General features: G+C 34.6%; 1 long non-coding RNA gene across 1 annotated transcript in view; it reads left to right on the top strand.

Annotated features, from left to right (window-relative positions):
* Nucleotides 1–22854, top strand: part of LOC118246259 (uncharacterized) — a 165086-nt gene that overhangs the window by 49824 nt on the left and 92408 nt on the right. Inside the window, exon 3 of the long non-coding RNA XR_004778129.2 lies at nt 197–314. This is a non-coding gene — a long non-coding RNA (uncharacterized LOC118246259). The remainder of the gene's footprint in view (nt 1–196; nt 315–22854) is intronic.

Genomic DNA, 22854 nt, shown 5'->3' with positions numbered 1-22854 from the left:
GGCAATTTCAGCAGAAACTAAATTTGTGATGAAATGTGTCCTCAATATCTGTCTTCATGAGGTGTGTTGAGGCTCTGCAGATACCACTAGTTTCCAATTAACTTGCAGGCTAAGTTCAAGTTGCTGATCTTGACCTGTAAAACCACAAATGCCTTGGGACTACGTCACCTGATACCATTTGTGACATTTCTTGCAGGTGCCATCAACGAATCGCCTGTGACAATGGACCTCATCTTTAACAGAGAGGACCTGGTGGAGAGGATGTGTTGGGCTTGTTTCTTCAGTCTTCTCTTCGCTCTGCGGAGTTTCTGAGGGTGAGTTGATTGTTTTAAAGGGTCTAATGGAATATATGAGTGCACAAATTATGAATACCAGACTTACTTTGTTAGTTTGTACTTAAACAGCAAGATACACTTTGTCAAAGCAAGTCAGATCCTCCTAGTTCTTCTCTATGGAATGATTCCTGTTGTGTTCAAACAGAACGCCAAGGTGAGGCGTAATTTGATTATGAGTGTTTTCTCTGTGACAGAAATGAAAAGTAAGGAGAGAGCATTTAAGTGAAATATGTTATTGAAAAGGAATAATGGTGTGCTGAGTTTCATATGCTAAAGAGCTGAACTTGGTTCTCCTTCCTGGCACAGAAGCCCTACAGAACACTGGGTAAATCACTTAAATTCCTAACTCCAATTAATTTCAAGAGGAATAAAATATCTAAATACTGATGAAGAGGTAGGCTTCAGCCACTCTATGAATTGGTTAGTAAAAGTGGAAAATAGCTTTTTTTAACTTTGAGTATTATAAAGAGGCATTCTGTGCATGGGAAGTAGTCACATGTTGCAGTGATGGACACCATATACCTCCAAGGTTTGCTTGTATGTATCTCTAGAGCATTACTGAAAATGTCTGTGTGATAACAGAAGTATATGATTTTTTTTTCCTGTCAGTAGACCTGATGAAAATACAGCTAGATCCAAATTATTCTCTCAGTAGGGAGAATTACTTAATCACAGAGAGAATCATTTAAACACTTTAATCACAGTGTGGATATAAACTGTTTTTTGTGGACTAAATCCGTATGTCAATCTTCTATGTTCTATTCTTGGAAGTTCAGCGCATTTAATAGGGTTGTATGTCGTTAATCTGAATGGTTTTTACTTCCAGACTTATGAATGAACAGAAAAAAAAAATAGGACTTATTTTTTTTGGAGATTACACAGATGACAGAGGAAAGTATAAAAGGGGAAACACTGGCAAAACAGAAGTAAGATCAGAAAAGAGATTTGTTTTTCTACTGTATCAGGTGAAACTAAAAAAATGGAAAGCAAAGGATCTAAATGAAACTCAGTTTCTGATTTCCTCTAAGATCAAGTATGTAGCAATAGATAACACATTTAGATTTAATAGAAGCTCATAATGAAAGGTAAGTTAGTAAGAACTTTAGAGAAGCTCAGAGTAAATAATTTTATTCATGCTTGTCAGCTAGACTGAAAAACTTGTTTAGAACAAATGTGAAAAGATAGTAGTTGCCTTTGCAAAAGATACGAATCTTCTTAAACTATCTAAATAGGTGATTATATTTTATATTATGAACAGGTATGCTCAGAAGTATGTTTCTGGAGGAAAAAGAAATACTAGGTGTCAGCATGATTCCTGCTTTAATCGCAGCTGTAGCAGATTTGAGCAATAGCTTATTTTACAGATTTGCACTTGCATTTCTTTAAGAAGATCAAAGCAAGTTTGATATAGTACAGCAGTTGTAGAAAAGACTTAAAATTCTCTAAGTAGAGTTTGAAAGTCTTGTTTTGAAAAAAGTATTTTGATAATTAGGTTCTGTATTTCGCAAAGACATGGATGCTTGTTTGGCTTTATGCGTCTCACTGAAGTTAGTGAATTTATGCATGGAGAGTTAAACTAATATCTTTATGCAGTCGAAGATTTTGACATTATTTATTGTTTAGCTGTTCTATGGTGCAGTTGTCTTCTGAAAGCAAAGTGGATGAAATGCAGAAATGTTTTTTAAAAGGGGGAAGAAAAATGTGCTAAATGAATTAGTACTTATTGGCACTTGAGAATTTTGCAACAAGATTTAAAACAACACCAAGAGACAGTAATTACTTACTGTGGTTCAGTTCCTTGAATGCAAATTAAGCATAAGCTAAGTAGATCATTACCTCTGTTTTTATGTCCGCATAGATAAACTATGAGGAAAAAATATCACTGATATAAGAAAGCATACCTATACAATTATCTGCTCTCTTGCTGTTTACCATGCAAAAGTACAAATGTTTTATTTCACCCTGACCATGTTAGCATGAGCAGGGAGGTCAAAACCATTAGCAGATTGATCCTTCTCACACTCCATTTTATGGCCCCTATCCACTGCTGGTTTCACTTCAATGAGTTTTCTATTTCTCTTTTACCAAGCTAATTTAAATAAACAAAGTTTGGGGTTTTCAACTTGGTTTATCTGCCACTTTCTTTCTCTGTACTTGCATTTTTTTCTGAGCTCTCTCCTCTTCATCTCCTTAGTCATTACCTCCTGCATGCTATCTTACTGGTTTTCAATTCTTTTCATTATTTTTATGACTCTTTCTATTGGATAGAAGTGTCTTATCTTAGGTAATCTCTATTGATTTTTGGAATGAGTATGTTTCCAGATTCCTTATTCTTTTTTTTTTTTTTTTTCTTGTGGAAAGCTACAGGTTTTCTTAAGCACTGGAATTCAGCAAATACAGCCAATTGTAATCTAAGACTTATTAGCAGCTTTAATTCTTGAGAATCTACATTTACATCCACATTTACGTGCCTATGTCTTAGTCATTTTCCTTACGCTTCATCTACAATAAGATAAGAAATTCTTTAACATAAAATTAACATTTATCCTAACAAATTTGACTGAATTGCTCATCACTCTTCTAACAATGTTTGATCAAACTGCCAGTCATTCAGCTTATTAGTGTCAGTATATGTTACTGATTTTATTCTTCAAGCAGTATTATTTTCAATTCACTCACTAGTATCCTTGGTTTCTGCACCCTTCAGTACTCCTTATACACAGGGCTCTTTTCTGGCTCACCTAATCTTTCACGACTGGATTCCTGCGTCAGAGCTCCCCAGAAACCTGAGGTCTCTGGCGGTATCTGAACAGCTGTGCATAGTTGAACTCTGCTTCTCCATTTTATTTCCTATGGCATTGTTTCTCCTTGTGTGTTTACACTGTGCTCTCAGGAACTGGGAGTGAAGCGATTGTGCGAGCAGGTATGGCAACTTCAGTGTGCTTGTGTGAGTGTTTGTGCAGAAACCCTTCCCAAGAGACTGGTTACTCACTTTGGCTTCTGAGAAATGCAAGGGGGAGTTGTGCATTGTACGCACAGAGAATCCAGCAACTTTGAGAGGGTTGTGTAACATCTGCTTTGAAGTAGAATGCTTCTAACAGAGTAAGCATTACTGAAAGGTAATGGAATGACAAAATAACATATAGAAAAATCCAGATGTAAATTATATGGGAAGGGCAGTTTAGTGGAGAATCTAGCACTAGGCTTGAAGAGCCCATAGAATCAATGAAATAAACTTTCTAGGTTTATAGAACCACATTGCAAAGATTTTAAAAAATATATAAATATGGAAGTAATGGCAAATGGGTATAGAAAAGAAAGGACAGGATACATAAGGCAATAATACTGAAGTATAACATAATGACATAACATGAATTTGTTCTTTCAGTTATGGTCACCCCATCTCATAACGATTGCAAAAGAAAAGTAGTTCACAGCAATTATAATAGACATAACCAACTGATACTGTAAATCTTATTAATTGATCAGGTGAGAGTGGGGCAGACAGGTTAAAAAAAGAAAAACCCTTTGGATGTTTTATTTAGTGTAGTATCACAAATACATGTTGGCACAAGGCCCTGTTTGGGTGTACGGTACAAAAAGCATTGTATATCATGAAGATCTTAATAAATCAAATGAAAATCATATATGTGTGGTTGTGTTCCTCTGCAAAATAACAGGTGTTTAATGCATGTATTAGGGCACCTGTTTTATTTGTCTGTTATTTGTCCAGAGATGCTTATTCATGCTAAATTTAGCAAGGCTGTGGCAGAGCATGAGTTCACTTGGGAATGTGAATCTTTGAAATATGCTCTCACTGGAGCTTGGTGAATAATTTAACTCGCTAAATCTCTTTTCCAGCTTGCCATTTAACTGTGAATAGATTTCAATTTTGATTTATTTTGTTCTTTATTCAAGTTATTCAACAAAAAGTTTATGCAAATGCATTGCAGCCTCAGGATAGCTCGTATATTACTCACAGACTATAGGTTCTGCTGCTGGTGATGGGACTGATTTGATACCCGTTTAAATAATTGGAAAGGCTCCCATACACTTCAGTTACAAAATTCTACAGATATTTTTCCATTGACTTCAGTGAGTGTGGGATAAAGCTGTGTTCTCAGCTGGCTACTCGTGCTGTGTGACTGGGCTGATAGCTCATATAGTAGGGTTTCTGCTACTTGACAAGATGACTTGAAAATCCAGAGTTTTTAAAGATTTTCATGAGAATGTTCTCTCAACAGATGTGTATGTCTTCGTGATATTTTACCTTTCTGCAAAAATTCATTGAAACATATATAGACTTGCCAAAATGTCAGCAGAAAGCAATTCAACAATCGTATAGTACATTTGCAAACTCATTAAATAACCAATATATTTTTAGTATTTACCAATCTAAAACCAGCTTAATGCATAAACTCCGAAAGGTATACTACATATATAAATGGAAAAATCTAATCTGGAAAGAATTTTTACTAACTTATGGTATCACTGTTTTTGAAAGACTTTATAACATTGCTTTTAATATTTAAGAATGTATCTGTTTTATTTTTAGCTAGCAGTTCAGCAAGTTTGGGTTTCATTTCTTATAGTCAAAAGTCCTGTTGGGAAATGTATCTGAATGAGAACTGCAGGATAGCAACCTTGCACTATATGATTCACAGAACTGAAATATTCATACATTTCTAAATTATTTTCTTTAATCCCTGATTTTTCTTTAGAAGAGAAAAATGAACAGATAATTTTTGTCTGAAGTAAAATCTCTTGAGATGCTTGTTTCAGTGATCATAATTTAGAAGAGTGTGTCTATTAGGATTCTGTACTATCAGATCTAAAATATACCTGGGGGTATTTATGAATCTGATTTTATGAATATTAGCCTTCTTTAGTTGTTTAGGAATTTAGAAAATACTTCTTTTATTGTTTTATTTACAGTGACTAACCATAGAATAGCCTCTAATCATATTATTTGCTTAACCAAGTGAAAGATTTAGTAATATGTACGTTTCCTTAGTAGGTTGGCTGTATTTTTGTTGGTCAGTGCCTTGAATTCCCTCCTGAAAAAATTGATGATAGAGCAGTTATAGAGACTTCATTTATATGCATAAGTATCACTCGATCTATCAATACTCTTTCAGTTTGCAAAGTTTCCAAAGTAGCTTATAAACACTTCTTCTATATACACCCATCATCTTAATGCTACTAAGCAGTAACTATTTTGGTGATGAATCTTTATCCCCTGCTCCTCTCTCTGGAGGCAGTTTGATGAATTTTCAGTGGAAGGCCTAGAAGTACTTAGCTTTCTCAGTGTTTGCTTATGAGGCTTGTGTGGTTAAACCTCGCCGTATGTACCTCAATCAGTTCTTTTGCTATTACCAAAACATCTTTCCATCCCTCACGTTCCCCCCCCCCCCCCCCCCCCCAATTATTTCAAATATTTACCGTTTGTACTCAAGACACTTAGGTGGTGGTATGAACCCTTGGTAATCTCTTTCTTCACATTTCTTTTAATGTTATATGCTGGATTGGCTATTTGCAAAAACATTGTGTATATATACATATTTTTTTTTTCTGATTTATATAGTTGCTTGCAAGTTACAGGCTTATAATTTCTTGTAACATTTAATGGCTGACCATGCTCCTTGGACTGTTCCAAGTATTCTGTGCTCATGTGAGGTTCTTTCCAGTATCTTTGCAAATAGTATAGTATCTTTGAAAAGAATAACTTTTTCTTCTGCGAATAAGATTTTGAAATTCAATAGTGGCAAAGGAAATACAGCAGTTGGTGAGTGATTTGAAGCATCTTTACAGCAATTTACTATTAAATTAACTGGATGACAACTTCCCCTGTACAATGATCAGCTGATGAGAGATGTGTTTTAGTTATGTTTTAAAGAGCTCAGTTAATTCAGTAGATGGCACTATTCCTCCTATGTCACTGGGCTAATAACTCAGTTACAAGATGGTTCTCTACTGTGACAGTCATCTTGTTTTTCCAGATGAGATGAAATAAGATTTTTTAATATTTTGAATCTATTAAAAGTTCGTATGAGATTACCTGCAAGAATGTAAGCCCTGGCAAGCCTTCTGCCAAGATTCCAGTATGAGAAATTATTAGATTTAGATAAATTTATGGTTGTCTTCCTGTACATCTGAGCTATGCCTAGACCTCTCTTTTGAATTCAACTTTTCTGTGCAATGTCATGGCTAATATTGTTGTTCTACAAATCACATAGGTCAGCATATGCCATTACTGTTACTTAAAAAAAAAAAAAGTCTGTGTGGACTGGCAAACTGATCTGGAATATGACTAAGCCAGCAAAGAAGCAGCACGCCAAAAAGTTAGCTTGGGTACTTTTTCTGATCTGGTTCACTGTGCAATAACCAAGAAAGTGGCATAAGAGGGAGTGACACCATCAGGAATCATAGAATGGCTTGGGTTGGAAGAGACCTTAAAGCTCACCCAGTTCCAACACCCTGCTTTTTTATCATGGTTATCTTGAAGATAATTAATTCCATGATTTTTGTACTTTTAGGAAACCGTGATTTTTCTGTGATTCTACTTAGTTTGGTGGGTGTAAGAGAAATAGTGATGGTGACAGTTTCATTGATGATATTCAAAGCTGCCAGAATAAATCCTGAGTTTCCTTGAGAAATTATTAAAAAATTGGAGATCAACAAAAGCAAATGAGGTAGTCCAAAGGACTAAACCAATGATCTGTGAAAGATATTTCATTCAACCAGGCATAAGGTTGCTTCTTTCATACATTCTCCTTCTCTCAAAATAGGAACAATTCTTTCTTATTTCTTATTTTTGAAGGTTTAACTTTTTTGATGTGCCTGATTTTGATGATATGACAAATCTATATCTTTAAAGCCTTGACACAACTTTCCTGAAACTAAAGGGATGATAGCTAACTGCAAATGTCTGACATAGAAAATTCCCCTCCCGCACCTCTCAAGTCAATAAATATTAAATTTCATTTAGGATGCAAGTAATTCAGTGCAAGCATTTTCCTTGATTTTATTGATAGCTTGGTCATATCCTCTGTTACTATGATCTAAAAATTCCTTAAGAAGCAGTATTGCAGAGTCCTGATGCATAAGTATCATGAGCTTGGTTTGAAATGATGAGACTGGAAAAAAAAATATTCCTCTAGCTTTCTGGCAGAGAATCCTGTGGGTTACATCACTTTTTTCTTTAAAATCAAAATAAAATCAAAATATTTCATGTATGGCAAAACTGAGTTGTAATTAAAATACTTGTTTTAACTTGGACTACAAAGCCTGTCATTTTCATTATATATAACAAATAATTTTATCTATTAGATCTGTAATCATCCTAGAGATGGAAGATATTTTGAGGTAGGAAAAGATTTCTCCCATCTTTTTCTGTCACCTTATATATACTTTTATGTAGCTGTGTATAACTTTGTTTGCAAAATACTGCGATATTCACAGCAATCATCTCTATATTTCAAAAGTAGTTAAAACAGAAGCCAAATAGTATTGATTTGTATTAATTGCTTCAGGTCCAAGCAGTCATTCCCATATTGTGTTGAGTATTGTATAAACAGTATAGAAAGTCTTTACCATCTTTGCTCCAACTCTAGTATTAAGATTACTGCTCAAAACAGGACGATAAATAACCTGACTTGCTTTCCCTCAAATTAAAGATACCTAAATTTCCAATGTGCTGCTTGTGGTTTGCTTTCAAATATTAGAAAATTAAAGTCTGGCAATAAATACATTCTTTACTTTCTGTACAGAACAATATTGATTCTCCTTGCATTCCTTCAAATTCCTCCTGAGTTCTGTCACTCAATAATATGGCATTCCTGTCATCCTAAAAGGATTCCAGATGGACATAGCAAATCAGCAATGAATGCATCCTTCCTTCATTTATTTTGTTTAATAAGGTAATATTGGTCTTCCGTCACTACTGTCAGATTCAAGTGCTCTCTTTAAAGCAGTTTCAAGTTCCATGGATGAATGTTTGAGCTCTCAGCATATGCATTGCGCTAAACCAGCTTCTGCTACCTTCCCAAGGCAAAGCAATTAAAACATTACATTTCCCTCAGCCACCCTGGCTAATGATGGCTACTTATATTTTCTGTGTAGATGATGGGAGAATGAACAGATCTCCTTGTCATAGAATGTTGGTATTAAATGATACTTTCTTTAAAAAAAAGTGTTTTTTTTCTTTGCCATGCTGAATGCTTTCTTATCATTTCAAACTGCGTGGGTCTTGGCCACTTTTTTTTCTTCTTTTTGTCCTTGCAGACAAAAAAAAAAAAAAAAAACCTTTTCTGTGCTAATGAAGACTTAGCTTTTTAGCTCTGGTAGGAGAGAGAAATTTTCATTTGTGGTTGTGATGGCCATGAAAGAGAGTCAATACTATGGCTTGTGGAAAATTTGTTTTCATCAGAGTACACCCACATGGGAGATTCAGTTAATTTTAGCTCTAGGTGAGGCCCTGAAAGCTCTACACATTTTTTCTCTTTAGGGATGTCCAAGGTTCCTTTTTTCTTTTTTTTATACAGTTCCGGTTGCTCCTCTGTGAAATTGAGGCATGTGCATGTGACAGTCAGTTTTCATGAAGACAGATCACTGTCTGTGCAAGGTCAAACTTCCTCAAGTCCATGAGTTTTGGCAGCCACATCACTCAGAAATGGCCACAATCACCTTTCAGTCCCTTGTCTGTCTGACCTGCCAAAAGCTTTTGTGGAGCATGTTATGTTATTTAGAACACTTTTCTAATGAGTATGAGTATGAAAGGTTAGTTTGCAAGGTGAGCAACTTAAAATAAACAAACAGAAGTATTTAACTGCTAGAAGGAACACAAGGAACAGTAATTAGTTTGAAGCTACTTTGTTGAAAAATGTGGCTGAGAAAGTGGTATAAAAATCAGACTCTCATTTTCCAGCAATGAATAACCAGAATTTCTAGAAATGAGTATAGGCCTGTTATTCATACATGCCGAGTATCCAGTGATTGTGTGAACTTAAACAGCCATGTGCTCAGCACCTCTGGAAAGCATCTATTTAGAAATAATAAAGAAATTGAAGAACCCAAATAGTAATCTTCAAGCATTTGTAGTAGGAGAAAGCATTTTAAAAGACATTAACTTCCATTTGGGCACATATATCAGGACCGGATTTTCAAATACATTTATCAGTAGAGTTCCTATTGTAACACCTGTGATGAAAATTCATAGTCACTTTAGCCATCAGCTTGCTTACTTTCAAAAATGTGTAGGTGTAATAAATCCCTTCTCTGAAGCATAAATATCTAAAGCTAAGAATAAGGGAACTCTTACACAGCAGTCTTTTTTTGTGTGTGTGTGTGAATGAAATAGTTCTCCTGTTTTTCTGATATTCTCTCCCTCACATGGAAATGCCTGAAACTACAATAAAACTTCCATGACCGCTGGGATAAATAGGATTCAAGCAGATAATGTAAGAGTAGTTATGTATCATCTATTTTAGGTGAAGCAGGGAGATGGGAGACCTCTAGTTTCTAGACAAGTGTTTCTGTTGCTTTCATTAATGTCAGAGTAACCAAAATTAATGAGTCCAGGATACTCTTAGTAGAAGTTCTACAAGAAAAAACTTGTTTGTTTATTCATTGTTAAATGAAAAAAAAAATATTTCTGAAGCTACTAGTTGATAATACAAATAACACTTACTGAAAAGTGGTTTTTTTTAAGTTTCGCTAAAATAAATGTCACAGCTCATAGCTTTTTAAAAAGATTTTAAAATAAAAACTTCAAGGAGATAACTGGATTATGCATAACATCCAACAACATCCAACAAAATGGTTCAAAAAGTATTTACTTTAAATAGGGAAAGGTAGTCATGAGGAAACTAAACTGTAGATATTTTCTCACTTCCTTCAGTTATAAAGCATATTTTAAAACTAGGAAAATGTGAAGTATATTAAATGAAAGAAGCAATGTTAAATATTAATTTTCAATGTCACTAATTAAAAAAAACAAATACACAGAGATAACATTGATCTTAAATTTTTAAAAACCAGCATGATTCACAATTTTCCTTTTTAATATTTATCAGACTAGATTGGTATGACTTTATATACTTAAATGTGTTTTTTGTTGTTGTTCTTTAATGTAAACTAGAACTCATATGAAAGAATGCCCTAAGCGTGTAAGTATAATTAGTCTGGCTATTATGAACCAAATCCTTCATAATCCTAGTGCATACAGAGACCAAAGGAGACTGGATTTGTTTGTCTCTGTAACTCCTGAAATAGAGCTAATTTTCAATGGTTACACGAATTTAGCTTATCTACAAAATAAGCACACATTACAAGTGTTGTTTTATAGTTTTAATATGCTGTTATTAATTTTGTAGTTAATTTAAAGACTTTGGTGCTAGTTGATGCTCACCCTCCTCCTATCTCCCTGAGCAAAATACCTTAATTCTATAAAACACTGGGGCAAGAAAATAAACCAGATAACCTCTTGTAATCTCTTCTACTTTTTATTTAATGATAAATTAAATCTACTATTTATTTGATGATAATATAAGCAACATGTATTGTAAGGGCTTAAGAAATAGTAAATAATTCCTGAGATAATCTTCACTGTTGCTGTGTATGGAACCCCTTTCCCCTAGTATTACACTGTGTTGAATTCCTCCTGTGAAGGAAATTACCTCACCTGTGAAGATGAAAACCAATGAGGAGAAAAAAAACAAAACAAAACACAATGAAATTAATGCTATATGGCAAATATACTGCTTAAATATAATGTCTTTTCTACCACGTATAGATGAATATGCAAATACCCACCTACATGTTGACATGGCAGTTTCCAGTCTGTTAACATCTGTGGGCTAGGAGAGACAATTTTTGAGTAGTGGAACTTTGCTGTTATGATTTAAGTTCAGCAGGACTTTGTAAAACTTCTCTAAAAGTTGTTTCATGCTTGTCTGTTTAACCATATTCTAGACAGATCTGAAATTACCTGCAGTTTTCTTAAGGTATTAGATGAAATAAAGCCTTTCAGAAGCCTTTACATGATTCAAAGCAGCTGATATAAATTCATTATTTTAAGGATGAGTAGTGTCACTACTTTATTTGACAGCATTATTTGTTAGAAACTATTTTCATTCTGTAGAAGTAATTGTCTGAACATTTTACATTTGTTTTTACAGCCAACATAGGTCACTACTAAAATACTGTGTCACTGACAGGTTTATAATTCTGCTGACACAGTCTGGCAGATAGACGAGCGTCTCCCATGGAATATAAACATAAATTTCAATGAATAAATAGAACAGGGCCTTTTAGTGCAGTCATCAAAAGAGAAAAGCCCCATAAGAAAATAACAGAAGGCTTTTGACCCTTTAAATTATAGCTCACTAGCTCACTGCTACAATCAACTGAGCTTCTTAGTGCTGATGATGCTTTGACTGCTCCTGACATCATGTTGTGTGGTATTCACATCGAAATCCAAATGGAAGGTCAAATTGCTCCAAAAATTAAGTGGGTAATAGACCATCTGAATAGCCCAGGTTCTAGGTCAGAGAAAAACTTTTATGCTGTTCTGCAAGATTCTGAGTAGTGTATCTTTAGTGAATTATAGAAAAAGGAAGATATATTTAAATACTTCTGAGTGTTTTCTGTTTAATTTTTGTGATTGTTCAAATCACTCATTCTAACTAGTCTCTTCAAGGTTTATTGCACAAATATTAAAGCAGTGAGGTGCCTTCACGTTATTAATTAGCACTCACTTTCTTGGGAGCATTTCACAGGCATGGGGTTAGAATTTTTCCCCACTGACTTTGTTAGGGGTAAACTGGGTAACCAGGTTATCTGCTGGTCTGACATCAACCACTTTTTCCAGAGGGAAATATAGTCCCACTAAACTTTTAAAATATCTTTGAGCACTACTTACGGTTTTTCCTCCTTTTAGAAATTAAGAAAAAGATGAGCAAATTCAAGGAGTTCAGCATATTGAAGTCAGTGAAGTTGATCCTGTCTATTGTGAATTTAGCCCATTAAAACCAACATGATTTCCTCCTTGTCAGAAGACAATTTCTGTTAGAGCTAAGACTGAGTTCAGCAGTTCAAGACAACACTTTTTTTCTAAAGCAGAAAGGTGATCAAAATTGTTTATCAGGCAAAGTCATTGCACCTTGCTTACATTTATACATAATATATTGTGTATATGTAGCTTCACATACATAGGAAACCTCTGTCTATACAGCCAAATAACACATGCTCCAAACATGGGCATGATGCGACTACAGCTACTTGTAAATGGATGGGAGGGTCTGTTTCAGAGAACGAAATCCTCACATCTTAGACGATGTAATTTCCTTTTTTTTTTTTTTTTTAATTAGCCAGGCATTGATGCTTGGTCCATTCCTAGATCCTAGCCTGCTTTAAGGCTCTGAGGTCATTACCACTTTGCGTTAGCCATGTTCACTTATGACATTGTGATTAGCAATAGCTACACTAAAATTTACTGGCATCCTTTCAGGCAACTGAAATGTGTGACTAAATATAACCAAGCTACATTTAAGCTTGCTAATTATGATAGTGATATGAGTCAACCTTTCAAATGTGAGACTCAGTCTGGGCTGTTGCCATCTTTCAATGACTCTGCCTTCCTCGCTTATAGCTGTGGCCCCAGCTGAGCTATCTGAATTACAGCTAGTTAGATGATGTTCACTAATGTTCCAAACGTTACTCCTTTTAGAACCTGTTTTTACTTTCATTGACAGTCCCTTTACTGCTTATACCATTCCTTATTCTCATACCTGTTATTTCTATTACTCTCATTACTATCTTTGAACCTTCAGTGAAAGACTCATCTGTGTTGTCAGAACAGCAAACCGGGGAATTTCCATAACAAAAGATGTTTTTGTGAATCAGCTGCATTCAGCTTTTTACAATAAGCGTCTTAAAGTGTAGAGGAAAGACTTGTGGACTTGTTTGTTTTTTTTTTTTTTCCTTGCAGAAACTCTGTATAATTCAATGCTTGTAATGGTTCCAGAGATGAATTATTGGAACTTTCATAATAGATTCAATAATATCTGTAGGAAAGTCTTGTTTTGTCTCTAAACAGATTCAGCCTGTCAGCAGGAAATTTTTACAATGTTAGTTCTTTGATTTCTCTATGTATGGTTGTGGGTTTTTTGTTTCTGTTTATCCATGTTTATTTATTTTTATAGGAAAATTAAGTTGCCTCTGGCTGAAATTTGTCATTGGCACTTTGGCTTTTCATTATTGACTGATATTTTTGAAAGGCATTGCATGTTTACGCTAGATTTCTCAAATATGAGCATCTTAAGTTGATTAGGTACAACGTGTGGGAGAGTTCTTGGAAAAAAATCAAGTAGAGTTGGGTAATTTATAATTGCTCTAATAGCTGAAAACAGGTCTGAAAGCAATTTACAAATAATAGATTAATTCAGAGGTATAATCATCTGTATTCATTAAGGAGAATTTATTTTCAGTTGAAATCTTTTCCTTTAACAGCAACTGTTTGCTGTATTAGATTTTTTTTCTTGAAGACTATTTACAATTGCTAGCATACCTTTTTTCTCATTCAGCATTTACTCTGATGTTCTGTTAAACGTCTGCCTCTTCCTACTCCTATCTCTACTTTACCTCAGTTAATAGTTGTAAGTTAACCCTAGGAAAAAATGCATTGGAGAAGGCAATGAGTACTGTGACACTACAAACTCCTTGAAGCAGACTTAAGCTACCTTGCAGAACAGATGCATTTCTTTAAGGGGAACACATCATGTTGTGAGTCATGATTAGTCTCTGGCAGAACTTGTAGTAATAAGTGTACTTGAAAATGTGTGTGTCTTGGAATGCAGTGGCTCATGCCATCGTTTCCTGGCTTTTTTGTGTGGTGTTTGTAATGCGAACCTGAATGCTTCAGTATGTTTGTGTTGTTCTTTTTTGTAATAGTAAAACATAGTCAGATGTACAGCTGCTGTAAGCATAGTTGCATAGTTCTAGTGAATTTTCTCTAGACTAATTTCAAATATCCTTTGTAACTTACGAATAACAGTCAAATGTATGCAGACTAACATTATTCTGATAGGCTCTGTGTCTGGAGATGGGGATGGGTTTACTGATGAAGCTTTCAGTCTTCGTTCAAACAAAATTTCATTCTTGAATTCTGTGAGTTAAAGACAAAGATATTCTGGGTGACAACTATGGCTAATTTTAGCGTTTATAATATTTTTTATTTTTCTCCCATTTATTATCCCTATAGACTGAAATAATGGTTTTGTATTTAATGTGATATAATTTCTCAGTCCTTTTTGAGCAGTAGTATTTCTTTGTTATATAAATATCTGATTTAAAATAGGTGCACTGTAGGAGACCATATGAAGATATAATGTCCAACTTGAAATCAAACCCAGTTTATCCAGAGGTCAAAGACAAAGTAAAGAGATCAGGTAGATGAGAAGAGAGATGAATCTGTCATACTTTCTGACCAGAGTTCTTCATACAGTGTTTAAACTCTAGGGATTAAAAATAAATAAACAAAAAAGACTTTCAGAGAACAATGTGAGGTATCCACTTGCCTTCAGAGTAGGTAAAATAGTTCCAAGCTCTGTAGTCCACTGCCAAAGTTAGGATATATTTTTGAACTCTCTAATCTTGTGTTATGAGGTAATATAATGCAACCTTCTCCACTGTATTTTTATGGAGTATCACTGCCTCGTGGCTTGGAAGATTTCAAAAGCTTTTCTCATTTTTCACTGACTGTGTATAATCAGGGCATGCTATTTTTCTGTTCATAACTTTAATTACACATTTTGTGTTCCTGATATAGGGCTATTGTGTAGATAACTTCTATTTGAAGGAAGGAACTCTATTTTCATGCCTGGTCACTCTTACTAATTTGTAAGACTTTTTTTTTTTTTTTTTCTTTTAAATTTGATGTTATAACACTCCTGAGTGTTTAAATTTCTCATGTAAAAATGATCATAGCAACAACTTCCAGACGTAGTGGTCAAAAAGTAGACTGAATCTAAGCAGTAATGTTGCATTTCAGTAATAATATACAATAGGACATTAGGATCATTTTATGGTTATTACACCCACAGATCTGCAGTAAGGTGAAAAATGAGACATGAGATGAAAAGAAAAAGCTTTCAGCAGATAGTTAACATTGGTTAATGCATAATAATTTTTCACTCTGGAATGGTTTATTCCTGAATATGATCAAACCTATGTTATAACGTAGCGTAATTTGTGAATAAATTAACCCAAATCCAGACACACTCCACTTTCATAAGACCTGTGAAATTCTAGAACATCAAGTTTAAACGCTGTAGAATTCTCCTTGCTCGTGCTGCTGCCATACCTTGCACAGTTACAGCTTCCCCTGAGGCCTTTTTTCTAGCATGTAAATACCTCTTTGTAATAGCAACATCTAATACAATTTCATTAACTAAATATTAAGGACTGATTGGAAATCACTATCAGCCTAATCCAAACCCCATTAATTTTCTGTTGGCTACAGGACTTGGATGAAGGAAGCTACAAGAAATATAAATAACTTCTTGTGGAGAACAAGAACATTCTGACACTGCAAATTCAGGGCATATACAAGGGCTGACAGATTCCTCTACAGCACTCACCAGTAGCTGTATTTAGAAAAAAGAGGTGGGGTTTTATGTTAAATTTTATATTGCACCAAGATTTATTGCATCAAGATTATTGTAAAGACATATATTGATCTGAAGGAAAGAAGAAGTTGGTCTTCAGTCTGTTCTGGCGGGATAGACCTCTAGCTCTGACCCTAATGATCCTGTACATTTAAAATAAAAAAAAAAAAGTTGCAAAAACACATTACTTCATTACTCTCCCTTTAGTTAGTTCATTTTGTATGAAGCAATAATTACAGCCTCACTGGTGAGAGGGATAGTGCCCTGTATGTTCTGTAGACTGCCTAGCACAATAGCCATCATGACCTTTAAACTGAAGGTTTTAGATTCTAATCCATTAGAAATAATGAAATAAATATACATATCACTACATTGACTTTTCTGTTTAGCTTTCTCTAAACATCAAAAAAAACCAACTTACCAAATCTACATGTTTTTAAATTTCACATACACCAGCTTTCCGTAAGATGGAAGTTTTCTTCAGAATTCACAAGGTGAATGATTTCCCAAAATTCTGACATATTAAGAAATACAACTTCATTTTGCATTATTGAGCTACAGAACAAGAGTTATTTAAGCCACTGGTCTGGTAATCTGCTGACCTGAGATTAGTTTCTGGTATGCTCTGAACTATTCACATGATGATAAGTTATATCTCATCTGTAAAAGTCAGTCTTAAAGCACTTCATTCCTTCTGTTTGAGTTGACTTGTACATATATTGTACAAGTAAATAAAATAAATACATGCAGTATCTAGTGTATCTGCTATATGAGTTAAAAACAAAAATCAAAACCAGAAAGCATTGAAACTTTATTATTGTAGACTACATTGTTCTGTCACGATGGAAATGTTTCGTAAAATTGAAGTCGTCTTTCTCTAGAACTTCATTTGAAGAAAGCAAAAAAGAAAGTTTTCCAATTGTTGACATGGGACTTTCCAAATTTTGTTTTAAATTTACTTATCTCTCTTTCTTCTTCTTCTTTTTTTTTTTTTTTTTTCCTAATACTAGTTTGCCTTACACTGAAATTAAAAAGTTTGTGTTTTTGGCCAGGACTTTTTTGGCTGTTTGTTGGGGTGGGGAACTCAGTAATACTCTATTTCTATTCTGATTTTATGAATCAAGAGCTTCACCCTCTCCACACATCTAACATCCAGTAAGCACTGGAATTAACTCAGACCCTTCTTTGTAAAGCCAAGTTTTTCTGTGATGCTACCCAACTTGTAGGCTATCTTGTAGACAAAATACTGCATCTTTCAAGTTCTCTCATCACTCAGTTGCACTGACAGCAAGTTTTTCTAAAATTCTTGAAAAGAATAATCACAAATACTGCTTTCTCATGAGAATTCTTATTCAAAATGCTGGTGAAGCACAATCAGTGAATTGTGGATTTAATGAGAAGTACCCATTTTGATTCTTTGCATCATTATAAATTGGGAATAACTTATTTAGCTCTTAATAAAGCATATTAAAAAAGTAACAGGAAGTAGTGTTGTGTCAGAATGCTTGTGCAAAAGAAAACTACTGGAAAGGCTAATTTGTAACAATCATGTCAAAACCACATGGAAATACTTTGACATAGAAAATCTTTCTGTATAATACGTTCTCAGTTATTTTAAAAATCCATTTTATTCTGATCCCCATTATTTATTACCAAGTAGCTAACAGATGGAGCAATTTTTTCTGAAAGCAGTTTGAAAGAGATGTATTGTTCCACACACTGCAACTCCACTGATTTATAGCTTCTACAGCTCGGGAAGCATCTTCAGATGTGCTTCTCTAGTTCTGTTCAATGCAAGGGAATAGGGTTTTCAGTGCAATCTCTCTTTTATGACATAACTTCTAAATGAAAGAACTACACAGTGAAACATTGTACCGCCAGTCATTAACATATAAACAAATTTAAATCATCAGATACTGTGTTTTTACAAACACTGTTTTTAAAGCTTTTAGCTGTTTTTGTTTTTTTTTTCTAATTTTATTTTTAAAATAAATCTAGCCTGAGGGAATGAAAGATTAAACACCAATTTAAACAAAGACTATTTTCTTGTGCCCATACAAGCAAACTGTATCAATGTGAGGAAGTAGTCTCACGTTGTGCCAGGGGAGTTTTAGATTGGATATTAGAAAGCATTTCTTCACAGAGAGGGTGGTCAAGCATTGGAACAGGCTGTCCAGGGAAGTGTTGGGGTACCCATCCCTGGAGGTATTTAAAAGATGTATAAACATGGCCGTAAGAGGCATGGTTTAGTGGTAGGGTTTGGTAAGTCAGGTTGATGGTTGGGCTTGATCATCTTGAAGGTCTGTTCCAACCTAGATGTTTCTATGATTCTATTCCTACAAGTATCAGAATAGCTTCAGAGCTGTGTCATTTATAGACTCTCATACAGGCCTATTTTTACTTAAATTTCCTCTTACTACTGAGATTTTTAGACTGTTACACCTAAACAGGAGTTCTGATAATGCGGCTTTTATGTAGTATTTTATTTATTCACAACACTGATTCTAGGCATGAGAAGTATTTCTCAAACACTAATAACTGAGTTGCTACAAACATTATCATCTAGCAAGATAAAACTGAAGAAGAGGGATGAAGTCTTTGGCCTTAAGATAAAGGCAGTGAAAGAATGAGTATCTGTGTTTGGGAATTTTCATATATTAATCTTGAGGTATTGTTATTTCAAATTTAAGCCTCTTGTTTAATGAGATAACGCTTGTAAGTGACATTTTAAGAACTAATGGGACTGAGAAGTGGTGTGAAACCACAGGAAGAATAAACCTTTTTAGAATCTTTGGTAATGAAGTAGAAGTATTTGTATTTATGTTATGAGATGAACTCTTTCACTGTTATAATAGTGATGGAAAAGAGGAGGAGCAAGTTACAGGGAGATATTTGGTGCAATATCTGGTTTCCCAGAAAATGGACCATTTATTTGGTAACAGGCACTTCCAGATCACACATTGAGTCATGTCCTTACCAGAAACTTGGGTATTTTCTAGTGGGGTAAGTAGCTATAAATGCATACCTCCTTCCTGATGGATTGTATACGATGTTATCCTTGACTTTCTCAGTAAAACAAGAGGCCTGTTGGAAAATCTACTTTGGCCATGTGAAATGGAAGGTAGATGAATACTGATGTACAGAATGAACAAAGATGGAATAAGATAACTTAGGTGTTTCATTGTTAGAAAGAGAAATAAGCCTTGAACATATCCATGAATATTATTTCATTATGTGTTGGAAGTATACTACCATTTAGAACTCAAGAATGTGCAGACAGCAAGAAAAAATAAAACATCACCTTTGTAATAAGGATATTGCCCATTGTACCAAACTGCTACTGTCTAAAATCACTTTGTGTTTTCCTGCTAATCCCATCTAATTTGCATTGAAAGAGGTTAAAAGATGATGACAGCTGTGCACAGTGTATCAGTGCATGAGAGAGAGAGTACACTTTGCAGTACATTTTGTCAAACTGCGATGTAGTGCTGGCGCTGGTCCAGAAGCATGAAAAGTCCTGGCTTGACTTGAAAGGAAAGTAATAACTAAACTGTGTAAGGTAACAGAATAAATGAACCAGTCATTGCTTTTATAATGGGTAATAGCTCCTGTATTATCATTATTATTGTAGCTCCTGTATTGTTGTTATTATTGTTGCTTTTGTTGTTTTTGTATATTAACAGACTACCTCAGGGCTGCTTATGACAGATGCTGCACATGTGCATACATAAATACGCCTACTTGCACATATATAAGCACAGACAATAGTGAGAACATGATTGGCTTAAGCAGCTATGATTTGGAGCAGATACACAATATGTAAGATGTGCCATGAGGGAATGAATGGTATTTCTTCTTAGTAATCATTGTAATGCCAGAAAAAGTAATGAATGGAACCAAAGAGAAAAAAATTAAAAATAACAGATTGAAAGGAGTGAGAGTGTTAGTAGAGGATGTAAAACTAAAAGACACTGGCAATTGATTTGATACAGAATATATATCAATGTAGGAGAAAGGAGGTAAATAGCAATTTCAGCTATACCTGTGGGTTCTAATCCTACATTATTGGGAACAGCTTATAGACTTCAGTGAGCATAGATTCCTGCCATGACGGGATTAAATCTAGAAGAAGACAAATGATACATTAATCCAATTTCCTTATTAACTTCAGTTTCTGCATTCACCAGAACTCTTCAATGAATGTCTTCCAAGTTGGTGTTCTTTTTTCTTTGGACTTGTTCAGTAAAAAAAAAAAATACTGAGATGATAGTTTTCTTTCCTCAACCAGTTGCAGCTACATTATGAAATAGCTTAAAAATCTTCATACTTTGAAGCCTAAGGAGACGCAACAGCCCCAAACTTCATTTGAAGCTAATTCTTGGCTTATTTCTGCAGCTGTCTACTCTCACCTTTATTCATGTTGACTTTGCTGAGCCAGCACTGCCTTCTGTCAGTCTTGTACACTGGAAGGACTACATCTAGAAGAGCAGGTTGACTCAGCAAGTGTAAGACCAGCAAGCTGGTGGCAGCCAATTTCAGCAGGAGGATTTGAAAGTTATTATATAACTTGCTCTGCAACCTGTTCAGCAAAACAGATGGAGAGTAGAGGCCAGATGCAAGGGCAAAAAAGAGTAAAACTACAAGGATAATAGGACAGAGAGGAGAACATCAGAAATGGATAAGTAGAGGAGTGAGGAAGAAGAGATCTCTTTAAAAACAAAAACTGCAGCCCTAGAATATCTGAAAGCAATTAAATTGCTGGGATTTTTTTCATAGTCTCTAATGGGAACTTCATATTTACCCATATAACATGATTCTTGTATGAATGCACAGATGCACTTTTTTGGTAGAAGTATTTTCCTAAAATTCGTAAACAGGCCTTTAATAGCTGTGGTTTATTGCTGATACATTTTATCTGACCTAAGTGTTACCTTACATAGTGGCTTATTCCAAGACCAAGTTAGTTTTCTCTTGTAGGACCTTGCACACAAATTGTTCAATGAGGGAGGGGAAAGGGGGGAGAGGGGAAGACACCCCCTCCCCAAGCCCCCCACCTACTATTTAATAGTATCATTCATCATCGTTATACAATATGAAATGATCAACATTGCAGATTTGGGAGAATGTCATTTCACTTTGAACATCTTTTGCTTATTCATGTAGAGCATTATAGAATAGTTTGGCTGAAGTCAGTGAACTTGCTCTTTACTGCTGTACAAAGATATAGTAGATACTTTTCTGTTAAGTGTTTTGTTGTGGTGATTACTAATTTTGATATGTTTTGCTAGTATTCACTGTTCAGTATAATATTACAAATTGGTGTTTGAAAGGTGATACAACTCATCTAATCATTATTCATATCTTATTTTACTCATAATTTAATTAGTTTTGCCGTGCTACATGTTTTCATTATTCTGTAAGTCCTTTAGCAAATATTTATTAAAGATTTGAATGTAATTATCATTCTGTATGAACTGATTATATTACTTGTTTTACATCCGTTTGCTTTTTTATGCGGTATCTAATGAAATCTTAATATTTATGTAAAGCACTTACATAACTTACTGGTATACCTCTGTTAAACTATGGAACTGTGGCCTGCTCTGAAGTTTTCTGGAATAAAATAGGGGTCCTTTTGTTAATCACAAAGACTTCAAAGTAAGTCCACTAACTAATCTGTTTTGTAGCTTCTTATATAGCACAGGTAGGCTGACAAATAAAGCTAAAGTTGGTTCATTTAAGCCAAAAACATACTAATTACACATTTTTAGCTCATGAACTATAACATTGGCTGGTTAATCTGTTAAGAGTTTGATCAACTTTTGTACACTGTTTCAAGATCAGAGAAGGATGACATTAAAAAGCACACTGCTAAGGAAAATTAATAATCTAATTTTGCCTAAGATGAACAAAATTAACCTTCATTTGAATATGAAAGCATATAGAGCATTTGGCAACTTAAAACTGTCCTTCTCTAAGGACACAGGAGGCAGTGATGAAACTGCCTATATACCAACTTAAAACTTTATTCTTAGAGGCTTTTACACATGAGTAAGTGCTAAATAATAATAATAAGCAGAGACTGAAACAAACTACTGGTATCTGAAGGGTGTCAACGCAGTCAAGATAAAGAACTGGGAGCTCTTCAAGTGAGTCGGGGTGTGACAAAATCTGTACTGATGAATGCTGACATCCTGAATAAAATCACTACATGACTTCACGTAGGTCAAGAAACTACATTGTTTCCCTGAGCCACAATGACAGCGGGGTGACAGAGATTAATAGCTTTGTATTGACTGAGCAACTTCCAGTTCCTTATCTTTGTCAAGTCAAGGCTCTGTCCAAGAGCTGAAATTGTTATTAGACTTATAATTGCAAAGACATTTAAAGGGTTTCCCCTTAAGGGACTATGAAATCCAATAAACCTTTCATAAAACCTCAAGCATTCAAGTGCAAAACCCTTGTCTCAGAGACAGGCATGCTCACAGACATAACAGGGGAAACCTTGAAGCTTCATGCATTGAATAATGTTTGATTTATGAAGTTGGTTTTGAATTTGTAAAAGTTTTATTAAAAATATATGAAAGAATGTTTTAAATATGAGTGAGCTGTGTTCACTTCTGTCTTGATCAAGTACTCTGTGTCTGAGCTGGAGGTCTTTCTTCACCTGTCACTTAGATTCATGAGAGCTCAGGAATACTGAATTTGTATCGCTAATTTAAGGCGCTTAATTCAATTTGGTTCAGATTAAATCTCAATTCCTCACTGAAGTTTCAAAATAAAAGCCTTAAGATCAAGCTAGGGTTTCTTTATTATTGTTGATTTGTAAGGAAATGTCTGGAGCATGTAGAGGG

The sequence above is a fragment of the Cygnus atratus genome, chromosome 12 (genome assembly GCF_013377495.2).
Source record: "Cygnus atratus isolate AKBS03 ecotype Queensland, Australia chromosome 12, CAtr_DNAZoo_HiC_assembly, whole genome shotgun sequence".
NCBI lineage: Eukaryota > Metazoa > Chordata > Aves > Anseriformes > Anatidae > Cygnus > Cygnus atratus.
The sequence above is the reverse complement of the archived record's forward strand: the minus strand, read 5'-3'. Positions and strand labels throughout refer to the sequence as shown.